Below are 11,947 nucleotides of genomic sequence, written 5' to 3' on the forward strand. Positions count from 1 at the left end.
ACATTAAGTTACGCTACTTGATTAAGTGGATCAGAGTTCGTCTAAGAAATTTGAAGCGTCGTATAAAAATATACAACATACAACTAGCAAAACTTCCCGTCAATATGTGAAGAGAAAAGCATATATATATATATATATATGAGTTCACTCCGAGTTGACGAAGATCTTCAGTTTCCAAGCATAATTTAGACACATACACCTTATATATAGGATCTGTGTTCCATGAATACGTCACCGAGAGAAGACTAGCACGGTTTTATTGTGTAGGCCTTGAAGTGAAATTTTATTGAGTGTTTATATCATTACCGTCAGGTTGATAATTCGGCTATCTAGTTATAAAGTCATGAAAACTTTCAAAAAGAGCAATAAATAATATACGTCCATTCTTTTAAGACGCAGCCAAAAAAAACCGAAAAATTCCGTTCAATTTTAGTGTTATTACAACTTACATCATATACCAGTGACTAAGAAATTGGATTATTAATTTAGTATATTTATTAATTGACTATATTTTGAAACGTCATAAATATGCAATTACAAATAATTAACGATGGTTAATTTCTAAATAAATGTTTATCTAATTTGAAAACTATCATTAAAAGAATAAAACTTCTTAATTTGATAAATTATGTCATTATTTACAGAACTTTATTATAAATAATAAATTATTGAATCATTATATTATAATATGAAGTTTCTGTTACTTCTATTCGACGAAAATATACCCAAATTTATATAAATTCTTTAAAAAACTGAATCTCACTTTTGGCACTATAAATAAGAATTAAATATGTACATTAAAATTCTATTAAAATAAGATAATTAAAATTCGTTGTCTATTTATAAATACGAGGAATTATTTTTACAAAATTATGTACAATATTATGTGTAATAAGATGTACATTTATCAGCAAATCAAGTCTGTATAAAGTAACGAGAAAGAACATAAAAAAAATAGAAATATTTTTTCAAGAATTTTACAGAAATGTCTAGATGAATTTAATGTACATGCAGATTACATTTCCGTAAGGAATTTCTTATCAAATATTTTATAAATAAATTACACAATAATAGGTTAAAATTACTTAATGCCCTGATAATGAATTTATATTTTACAATTTACATTAATTGATAAAAAATTTACTGAATGAAACTATTTAACTAATTTATAAACAATTTTAGTACGAGAGTTTTTAAAGAAAAGATCTATTCAAGAAGAACACCCAAGACAAAAAGACAATAAATAAACAAAGCCTTATATTTTTGAAGTTTTATTAAGAGCTCATTAATTAGTTTATTCATTTCCTTTATAATTATTTTTAAGAATAAAACTATTCAAATGTTTTTTTAAATACAATTATAGTTAGAATACATTTTAGAAATAAAACTTATTAGATTTTACAATTTTATAAAATACTCATTACTAAATCTTATATTTCAACAATAAATTCCAAATTTAACTTTATTAATAATTTTTTAATTTGTATTTAACACAAATTATCAAAATTTTTACTTATTATAAATGAATAGGTATGTAAATTGGTATATCGATTTTAAGTATGATATAAAATATAAATACTAAAATAATAGTTTTGTCTGTCATTATTATCTATATTATAAACTTTTATGTAAACTTTAAATGAATTTATTCAAATGGAAAAAAAATTTGAGTTTTCTTTTAACAATGTATGTTATTCATGCGGGAGCACTGATAACGCCATCTGTGTTATACCTCGTGAGAAAATTAATTAATTATAAATATTTTTATTGCGTTTCATTTATAATGTGAGAATAAACTATAAAGAGAGAATTAATGTTATCGATGGTTATCCATTAATTTCGATAAGCACTATTAGCATTCTTTAACCTTAAAAAAGTTTAGCAATCGGATTTGAATATTTTCTAGATTAGAATCTCTGTTGTTACCATTGAAATTGCATAGAAAGGTTTGATAAATTATCGTCATTCTACGATTTGAACTATCGGTAATGTAAAATTCTATATACAATCATATTGTATGCTATTAAAAATCGTAAGAAAGAATCATAAACCATAAAAAGTAACTGTGTTTGAATCTTCCAATAGCAAAGCTCAGTAAACGTGAGCCAACCCAATAACTGAGTCTTTCTCATTTTACGAATTTCACTTGCATTTGTGTACGTAACCATGGGAAACGAGACCGACATAACATATCATTGAAACGTATTCCTCCCTTTTGGAACCAACTAAACCTTATATTGAGCGCATGCGCCTCCCTCCTGCCCTATGACCACCCCGCCCCATGGTCGCGTCAAAAAACCTGACAAGTCAAGTTCACCTAATGAATATTTATGGAGATGTATTCTTTGAGGTATACATTGACGGCGGAAGAAAATAAAGCTGCAAGTTCAAGTAAGTGAGAAAAATGTGAAGTTTGAAAGGAAATCGAATAAGCCAGTACGTGAAATATGGGGTGAGAAGAGGAAGATGGGAAATTTAATTTAATTAAGCAAAACGTCATATGAATTTAATATTTCCCAGTAGATCGTGCACGGGGAGATTGTCATCGATCGTAAGTTCTAATTAAGAGAATAGTTCAATTTGAATTTGAGTTTAAAATGTGAAAAGATTATTTCATTCGATAGAAAATTAATTTTATATAATAAAAGTTAGCTTTTTTATGAAATACAATCCGTTTCCTTTTATACATTCGGCTATAAATGAAATGTTTTTGCGAAATGTAGTATTGTTTTAACGATTTAGTTAATATGCAATTATTTTAATTTCAGTAAGTATGGCAAACTTTATTTAATAAATAAACTCTATTTAAATTACATTGAGAAATATGCTTATTATAAAAAAGTTACCATACTTTTCAACTTTCCGTTTATAACAGTTGAGAATATTTTTATATAATACTTGATAGAACATTCCGATTTGATCACCCTTATTAATACAAGAATACAAGTAATATGCTGCAAATTTAAAATTTAAAAAGTTTTAACTATTCTATATAATGATAGTATGTTTTTATATAAATGTTCTCTTTAAAAAAAATTCATTTTTAATATACCACAATTTAATAATCTCTTCAGATTTAAATAAATAATCATTTTTAGCACAATCCTAAACAAATAATGGCTTTACAAATAACAATTTTTACATATTTTATAGCATAACATTGTTTATTTAAAGAATAAAAATTCTGACTGTAATAAAATAATAGGTAACAAAATTTTTATTTTGTTCTACTTTAAGTAATATTTGATAAATAAAATTCTATTTTAGTCAAATAAATTAATGCTTAATTTCCGCCGCACTTTGAAAAAGATTTAATTTGTCTCTCAAGAGTTCAAGAGTGAGCTACTTATAACATTCAACAAGTTGCTCTCGATCTCCGCCCACATGTATGCTCATGAAAATGCAATCAGCAAAGTAGGATGAAACCCACGAAAATGAAACGATGTATCATTCGTATCTGAGCATCTTTGTGAGTTAACTCTTAATAAGAATATGCCAAACCTGCTTCCTATTCCTATAATATACAATTAAAATATTTTTAATTGTAAAAATTTACAGGAAAATATTATTATAAACTAACAAAAATATGATGTTTAATATAAATAATAATATTGAGAATCATTATTTACCATATTCGAATACCAAGCACTAACGGAAGTGAGTAAATTAAAAAATTCTATAAGCTAATATCTCTATTAATTATATATTATTAATTGCTAATTCTGTTTTATTAGGATATATTAAATAAGATATATATATATATATATATATATATATATATATACCTGTACGTCTTCTTGTTATATAAAGAACATATTGTTAAACTAGCATGTAAAAATCAGCAGTAATTATTTCTATAAATCCATTAATCAAAAATATAAAATTAAAATATACCATTTATTATTGCATTGAAATAGAATTGACTTTTGTCCTGACATATATAAATTTTATTTTGATTACATTCCTTTCACTATTTTGATCGATTTATCGAATAAATTCAACACCAAGAATTCGTTTTTTAATAAGTTTCCATAATTTATTATTATATAAAATTGTACTAGAATGTATTATGTATTTGAAAATGTTTGCTTGTATCCGCACCGAAATTAATTTTTATATATCGTGTATAGATATAATTGATATGATTGATGTAAAATCTATTATTTGAAAAAAATAAAGTACGTTTTATTTTAACAAATACTATTCATTACCGTCTAAATATTAAATACAATTATGTCACAATCAACTTTAGAAAGTGCTGAAATTTGAATAATTACATTGAAAAAGAGAATCAAATAGTTCATAAAGTTAAACAGAGATTGTTATCATATCAGCAAGTGCATGATTTTATTTCATTTACGAAGTAATAATATTATTAATTGTGAAAGCAATTAAAAATTAACGAGTTTTTTCTATTATTTTTTAATTGTAAAGATAAATCTTAGAAAATTATAACTGAATTAATTATCGAATTCCAATAATTGGAATTGACTCATTACGTAGGTATATTTAACTATATCTAATGAATTGAATCTTATTAATATCTTTTAAATCAAGACTCATTTGTTATAAAATTAAAATGTTGTTTATTATTTAACGATTTATTTAATTAGGTAAAACAAATACGTTACATTAAATTTTGGAAATTCTCTGTTCTATTTTGATAAAATATTTCAATTAATAAGGTAAATAGAAAAACAATATTAAATCAATAAATTCTTAAATCAGTACACTTCAAGATGATAAATAATTCTAAGTAATTGTAATGAGAAATATACAAGTGTACTTTTACAAACGTATTATTTCAAAACATCACAAATAAATAGATATACTATTAAAATATCTAATAATAGTAGCTATTTTAATAAACACTACATAATAGCTATTTATCTTTAATCATCTTTACGTTAAATTAAGGGCTTTTATTAATCAGAATAAATTAATATTTTCAGAACATATATTATTGAAATTAAATAGTTTTTATTAATTTAATATGAAATGATTTATTATAGATATTAAAAATGATTGATACAAAAATATAATATTTTTCTTAATTATTACATAATTTACATACAATGTTTTCTCTAACTGAAATCTACTTCTTATTGATTAAGTATCCAATATCATTTCTTATAATCAAGAAATCTAGGGATATTTAAACACGTATCAATACATAAATATAATCAATTGCGTATAAACAGTTGAAGCATCTATTTATTAATTCATTGTTTTACTGATTTCTGAAATTTATATTGCATATATAACAGATAAGGCATAAACTAAAAGTAAAGAGAATACGAGAGAGAGAGAGAGAGAATAAAAGTCGAAAGAAAATTAGCACGTACATCTCGGATGCACTACGGACGATCATTAAATTTTCAATTAACATTTTTCCTCACGTCGTCTGGTGCGAAAGCAAACAACCCGGTTCTTCTCTTCACTGAGCCTCGTCTTTTGTTTTTCACAACCGCGGTGTACAAAGCATAGCGCTTAAATCATAAGGATAAGGATAAAAGGATATCGCCGCAAATTACAGACTACAAGCAAATGGCAAACGTGCTATGTTACTTATACCCTCGTAATCATCTTCAGTAGAGTGTACAAGAAAGGGGGGGGGGGAGACGGAGTATAGGAAACGGGGCAGGTTGACCATCATTAAGCTGTATGCTACGGTGGGTGGCTTTTGCTTCGACTTTACTTAAAATCAGAGAAGAATAATGCCATAGAATAATATTTTTAAGGGTTAGAAGATTAACGGGAAACGTTGTGTTTTTATTGCGCACAAAGTTATCGCCAGTGAAAAAAGATAGACCAAATCATGAAGCCGAAATTGAAGAATAACCTTTTCTTCGCATCAGGAAAAAATCTAAGAAATATGGATTGGAAAGAAAATATTAGGAACCTAAGCTACAAAATAGCATGTTTTATTTATTTTGAATTCAATATTAGTGAAAAGTATATAATTAATAAAAGTAATTGATTTAATATATATATATATCTGTGTGTGTGTTTGCGTGTATGTGTTAATAAATAGTACAAAAGTTAAGAGTTAATATTATGGTTTGAAAATTATATTTAATTAAATATTTAAAAATTAAAATTAATATATAAATTGGTTGAAATAAAAGTGCTAACTGTTTGATGGAAAAGAATATTGTGTGTTAAGATAATTATAAAGGTCTATGCTTTATATTATAATATAAAGAGAATATATGTTTTTATTGATAATTAAAGCAATAATATATTGCAATTTAATTTTGGTCATTTAATCGTACAAGTATTTGACTGATATTTGCAAATAAAATCATCTATTGCGAAAATTATAAATACTTAATTATAAATAATTAAAATCTTTTAATTATATTTGTTGTGATAGTTATTAAACTGTATTTAATTTAGTCATATTGTATGTGTATAATCGATATAAAATTAGTTAATATTTATTTTACTTTTAAAGTTTTTTAAAATATTTACCAATAATCAAAATATAACTTTGTTTCTTAGAAATACAGGGTGGTTTTTTAAAAAATAGGATAAATAAAATTAAAACATCAAAAAATGACGGTGGCACAATATGAAAATGTTTCAAGAAGTTATAAAAAATAAAGGTATCGTAAATAAGAAAAGGGTGACTGAAAGAGGTAAAGAGAATAATGAGGAGAATGGAAAGAAGTAAGACAAAAAGTATGCGAACTCAAGTTGGTGAGATTTACGTAGAGGGAAAAACACTGAAAGACCAATAAATCACTGTACCTCACAGTAGCAAGTGAGGCAGGTCTATATGACAAGGCGGCTACTCTTCTTCTCACCATCTCCCGCTCTCTCTCTCTCTCTCTCTCTCTCTCTCTCTATATATATATATATATATATATATATATATATATATATATACACCAATATGTCTATATCTTCCTCTATCCTTACTTTTTTCAAATTATTATATATTAGAGGCTTTCTGTTATCGTCGATAGCTTCACATAGTCGAGTAAATTTTACGCAGAATGATACAGACATTTTTATCCAATCTATTATTTGAATAGGGATTCAGTTGATCCAACAATTTTTTTTGATAATAAATTTAGTTGTGTATGTTTACAGCAGTGCCACATTAAACTGAAATTCAATTGAAAAGTAAGAAATAATTTGGTTTTTTTCAATAATGGAAAGATATTTTGAATTTCTAGATTTTATTTCAAACATAAAAGTTGCAAATTTATATAAGGAATTTGATTCATTATTTAACAATTATTAACTGTTATTTATGCTAACATGATACCAATTATATAATTATTTTTTAGTTTTCATAAATATCAATAATTACCCATCTATATATATATATATATATTTGTAGTAAAATATTATCTAAAATATTTATTATTGTTGATTAATCATTTTAATTTGAATGATTATAGAATTTATTTAACTACAAATATTAGGAACTATTAATAATAAATTTTAATATAATGTATTCAAGTATATAATTGTACTACAATATAAAAATATAAAATTATGTTTATAAAATTCGTGTATATTTAAATATTCTTGTAAATGAAAATAATATTTAAAAATTTATTTTATTATTAGTTTTATAATATTTTTATAAATATATATTTTGATACTTATTGATAAAATAAATTTTTAAATGTCAATCTTCTATTATCATCAAATTTTAAATAAATTGTTTTATTTTTTAAAATAGCTTCAGCTTAAGGACTTATTAAAAAATTGGTATAAATGGTTGTGAATATTAAACTACATTTGGAAAAGAGTTATATGCTTATATCAAGATTGTGTCTGCCTTATTTGTAATTTTATAATAAAGTACATAAATTGCATGACATTTTTAGTTCTATAAATGTTTATTTTATAACTTTTTGAAGCATAATGAATCCGAAAATTATTAGAAAATAGGAAATAAAATACTATTTGTTTTTATCTATTTTACTAGGAAACCATCTCTGTCAATCTCTTAAGGCCTTCAAATAGTAAAAAATTTATTTAAAATCTATGCTTAATTACCCCCCCCCTCCCCCAGCAATACAATAATATGATTTTAAACAGTAAAGTTTGTACATAATACCGAGCTCTTCTGTCGGTATTCAACTTACTTAGATTTATAATTTATCGTATTCAATATAACAAATGAGTAATAAATGTTTTACTGTAACTATTGTTAAAAGAAGAAAGACTAATCGGAAGTGCTTTTTAAAATTTTTAAATAAACAATATTTGGCGTTTACACTGCTATTTATAAGAATAAAAATTAATTTTAAATCATGTATACTCACACTTCATGAACGTGGGCTCAACCTAATGACAACTTTTATTGTTATCCGATACTATTTTAATTGGATAATGTGCTCTAATTATTTACAAGTACAACACTCTAATATGAAATTTTCAATAAGTAATGAAAATTTTTTGGATTTCATAGCATTATCGCAGATACGTTTATTAACCTGATCTCATTTTTGTGTCTGTCCTTTAATAAAATGAATATCTATATATTAAAATTAAGTAGACAAATTGTAAATTATTTGGAACTATCAATATAAATATATTTATGTCAGAACAATCTATATAAATTTGATAAATAAAAATAATAAAATCTCTATTTTTATACAATATAAAATTACTGTTTTCACAATTCTTTCTAACATAATTGAATAAAGATACCTAGTTTTTAATATTATTTACTATATTTTCAAATACATACATAGATTATTGTTTGCGCCCAAATTGATAAGTATTAATTAAAATTTTTATAAAATTTTACGCTTACTTTATTTTAAAGGGTACCCTGTTTAGAATAACTTTTTAGTTTGTTTCTAAAATCTGTCTGTACTAAGATTGGAATTATCTTCATATGTTATTTTCAATTAAAATTTAAAAATGTTTAAATTTACAATTATATAAAACTATTTTCTTCCATTTAATTAAAAAGATATCATTACTAAGCGTTATAAAAATAAGATATCATGAATATACAAACATTGGCGAAGTCTTGTTCTGAAATTGCGTGCACAGCATACAAGTGTAAGGTCTGGTAATTAAATCAGTCCTGATTATATTGCGTTTATCCCTCAAATTTAATCATTTCAGATACTCGGTTCATTTTTAATCTCCGATAGAATTTTCCTGCCACGCCAATAATGATGAACTTAATGCCAAAATGATCGCCTCAGTTTCATTAAACTACGAATTAAAAACATTTATTACATTCGAAAACAAATTTCACACTTAATTTTTGTTCATGTACTTAAGATTTATTGGTTTCAAGAATGAAAGTAGAATTGTATGAATCTTAAGCGAGATCTTTGTTTTAGAGAAAAATATATTTTAATTATATACTATACAACTAAGTACATTACAACAAAAAAACAAAAGAAAGAATGTTGCTTAATTCTTTTATATTCAAACTATTGACATATAATATTGTAAGAAATGAACTGTAAATGAAATTTTAACTATTAGAAAGCTAATTATTAGAAAAAAATCTAACTATTAAAAAAAACACAATAAAATTATTTAGAGAACACAAATAATACAAAAAAAAAGCCCACTTATATTTTACAAATTGATGAGAATTAAATTTTAATCTACTAAACTTATTGAAATAAAAATAAATCAATATTTTTATAACCACACAACTTGTGCTATAACCAAATTCCCTTCTTTTGTTTTAGCTCTCACTACCCTCTGCTCAATTGCATTTATTTTTTGTTAATCGGCGAGCTACAGTTTAATTTTACATACCGTCACAAGTTTTTCGCTCGCTCGCATGCATGTGTTCTAAAAACACGCGACAGCGACTCCTGGAAATGTCTTGCGGGTTGTTTTCTGTTCGCTTACGTGTAGATTCTCTTGGCAAAATCGCAATCCGGTCAATGTGCATAGAATCTTATACTCCAGTCACGAGTTCGTGCGTGTGCGAAAGGGAAAGAATGATGCAGATAAAAAAATACAGTAGCCAAGACTATCTCTCTGTTTGTCTCTCTCTCTCTCTCTCTCTCTGCCTCTACTCTCAGCCTGCCGTGTGCTACACATTTATGCTGATCTGTGATCAGACTTTGGTCATACTCTTGGGAATCGCTAAAGCATAATGACGGAGTAGAGAATATAACTGAAACGGTGACTTTACAATACTTAAGTACAGGCATGATTGGTTATTATAATTTGCACGCTGTTAAAGTATTTTACTTTTTTTGTAGTAATTATAATTATAAATAGTGATTTAAAATTATATTTTTTTCTGATTATTAAGAATTACATTGTATGTAGAAAATGGTCTTGAAAAATTGCTTTATTTTCATGAAAATTTCATGATAATGATTATATAATTTTAGTAACTAATTTTCATCCTACAGTTGATTAGATAAAGTATATTACTTACTGATTTATATAAAATAGAGCATCAAATAAAAGCAACACTTATCACCCTTTCATCGAAATCTAAATTTTATAGTATATAACATTACAATGTATATACATTATAAATAGTCATTTAATAATTGACGGCGTCAATTTGTAAAGTAGCAAAATATATGCACTCTTTTAATAAATAAATAATTCCAATTTGTTATAGATTTATAATATTTATCCATATTTTAATGTAACGATAACATTGTACTTACAGTTAAGATTTATTTAGATGTATTTTAAAAATTATTTTAACAAATATCTTTTTAAAATATTGAATCTTAATATTTGATTTGTAAGTTGATTAATAAATAAAATATTAAATTAAATAACTGTTTTAATTACTAATTTCTTAACTTCTGTTTGAAGTTAACATACAACTTAATATAATATAATATAATATAATATAATAACATAAAAGTTAATATACTTTAAGTTTACTGTTATGTATCAGCTATTGCAAATCAAATATGCCTATTATATTATATAGATATACATAGAAATTTATAGAATGATTCATAAAATTGTTTACTCGGATACCACGTTTGTTTTACATAAATCACGAGTATTAAATATATTAAAAATAAAGGAGACAGAAAAAATATGACCTATAATATTTGCATAACAATGAAATTTCAAAAAAAATTGTCTGCAAATAATATTAAAAAGAGAAAAGACATTTGTACTCATGCGTTTTCGTTTTCATTATTGTTTTTTACCTTTCTGCCTTTATTTATCTCCAAGTCTCGGAAATGCACTGTGCAGGCGCATTTTGCGATCTCTCATCGAGAGAATACAGGAAGGCGAAAGAAGAGTGGGATGGCAGCAGTGCATCCTTCATCCTCTTTATTTTTCCTCAATGCTCTTGCAGTTAAGTTTGTGCTTATCCTTAGTCTCATACCATCTTTTTCACTATCGTCCCAACCTCTTACTTTGTCTTTCTTACTCCCTTTTTTGTTGTCTTTATCTGTCTTCCTCTGGCTTCTTTCGCGAATATAGAGAATCCAAGAAAGCTACAGAATAATACCCTGCAACATGTTCGTGGAATTTTAATTGCTGATGCGCGTAGACTACGCACATGAAGTCTTATTCTCATTAGATCCTGATTCATTCGACACAATATACGACAGTTTTCTCACTCATTAACATTTTATACCTTAGATTATTTGCAAAGCGATTATTCTTTCTTGTCCCAAAATTTTTGAATACACTTTGAAAGTTTGCTGTTTCAACCAAAGAAAATATACATACAACATTCAATTCATCTACCTGTGGTCTATTCTCTCAGCATATTTATGATAAATTTAATTTTTGATCTATTGATTGTATGCAAGCATGTACCTTCAAAAGCCTATCTAGGTTCTGATTGCGTGATTAAATAGCGATGCATATAATAATACAGGATGCATCATATAAAAGCAATTCATCAAAACGAAATATTGCAACATTCATTGAAAATATTAGTAAAATAAAATATTTTTCTTACATTAACTAGTATTATATTTTGACATACATAATCTTAATTTTA

The sequence above is a fragment of the Ceratosolen solmsi genome, unplaced genomic scaffold (assembly GCF_000503995.2).
Source record: "Ceratosolen solmsi marchali unplaced genomic scaffold, CerSol_1.0 scaffold148, whole genome shotgun sequence".
NCBI lineage: Eukaryota > Metazoa > Arthropoda > Insecta > Hymenoptera > Agaonidae > Ceratosolen > Ceratosolen solmsi.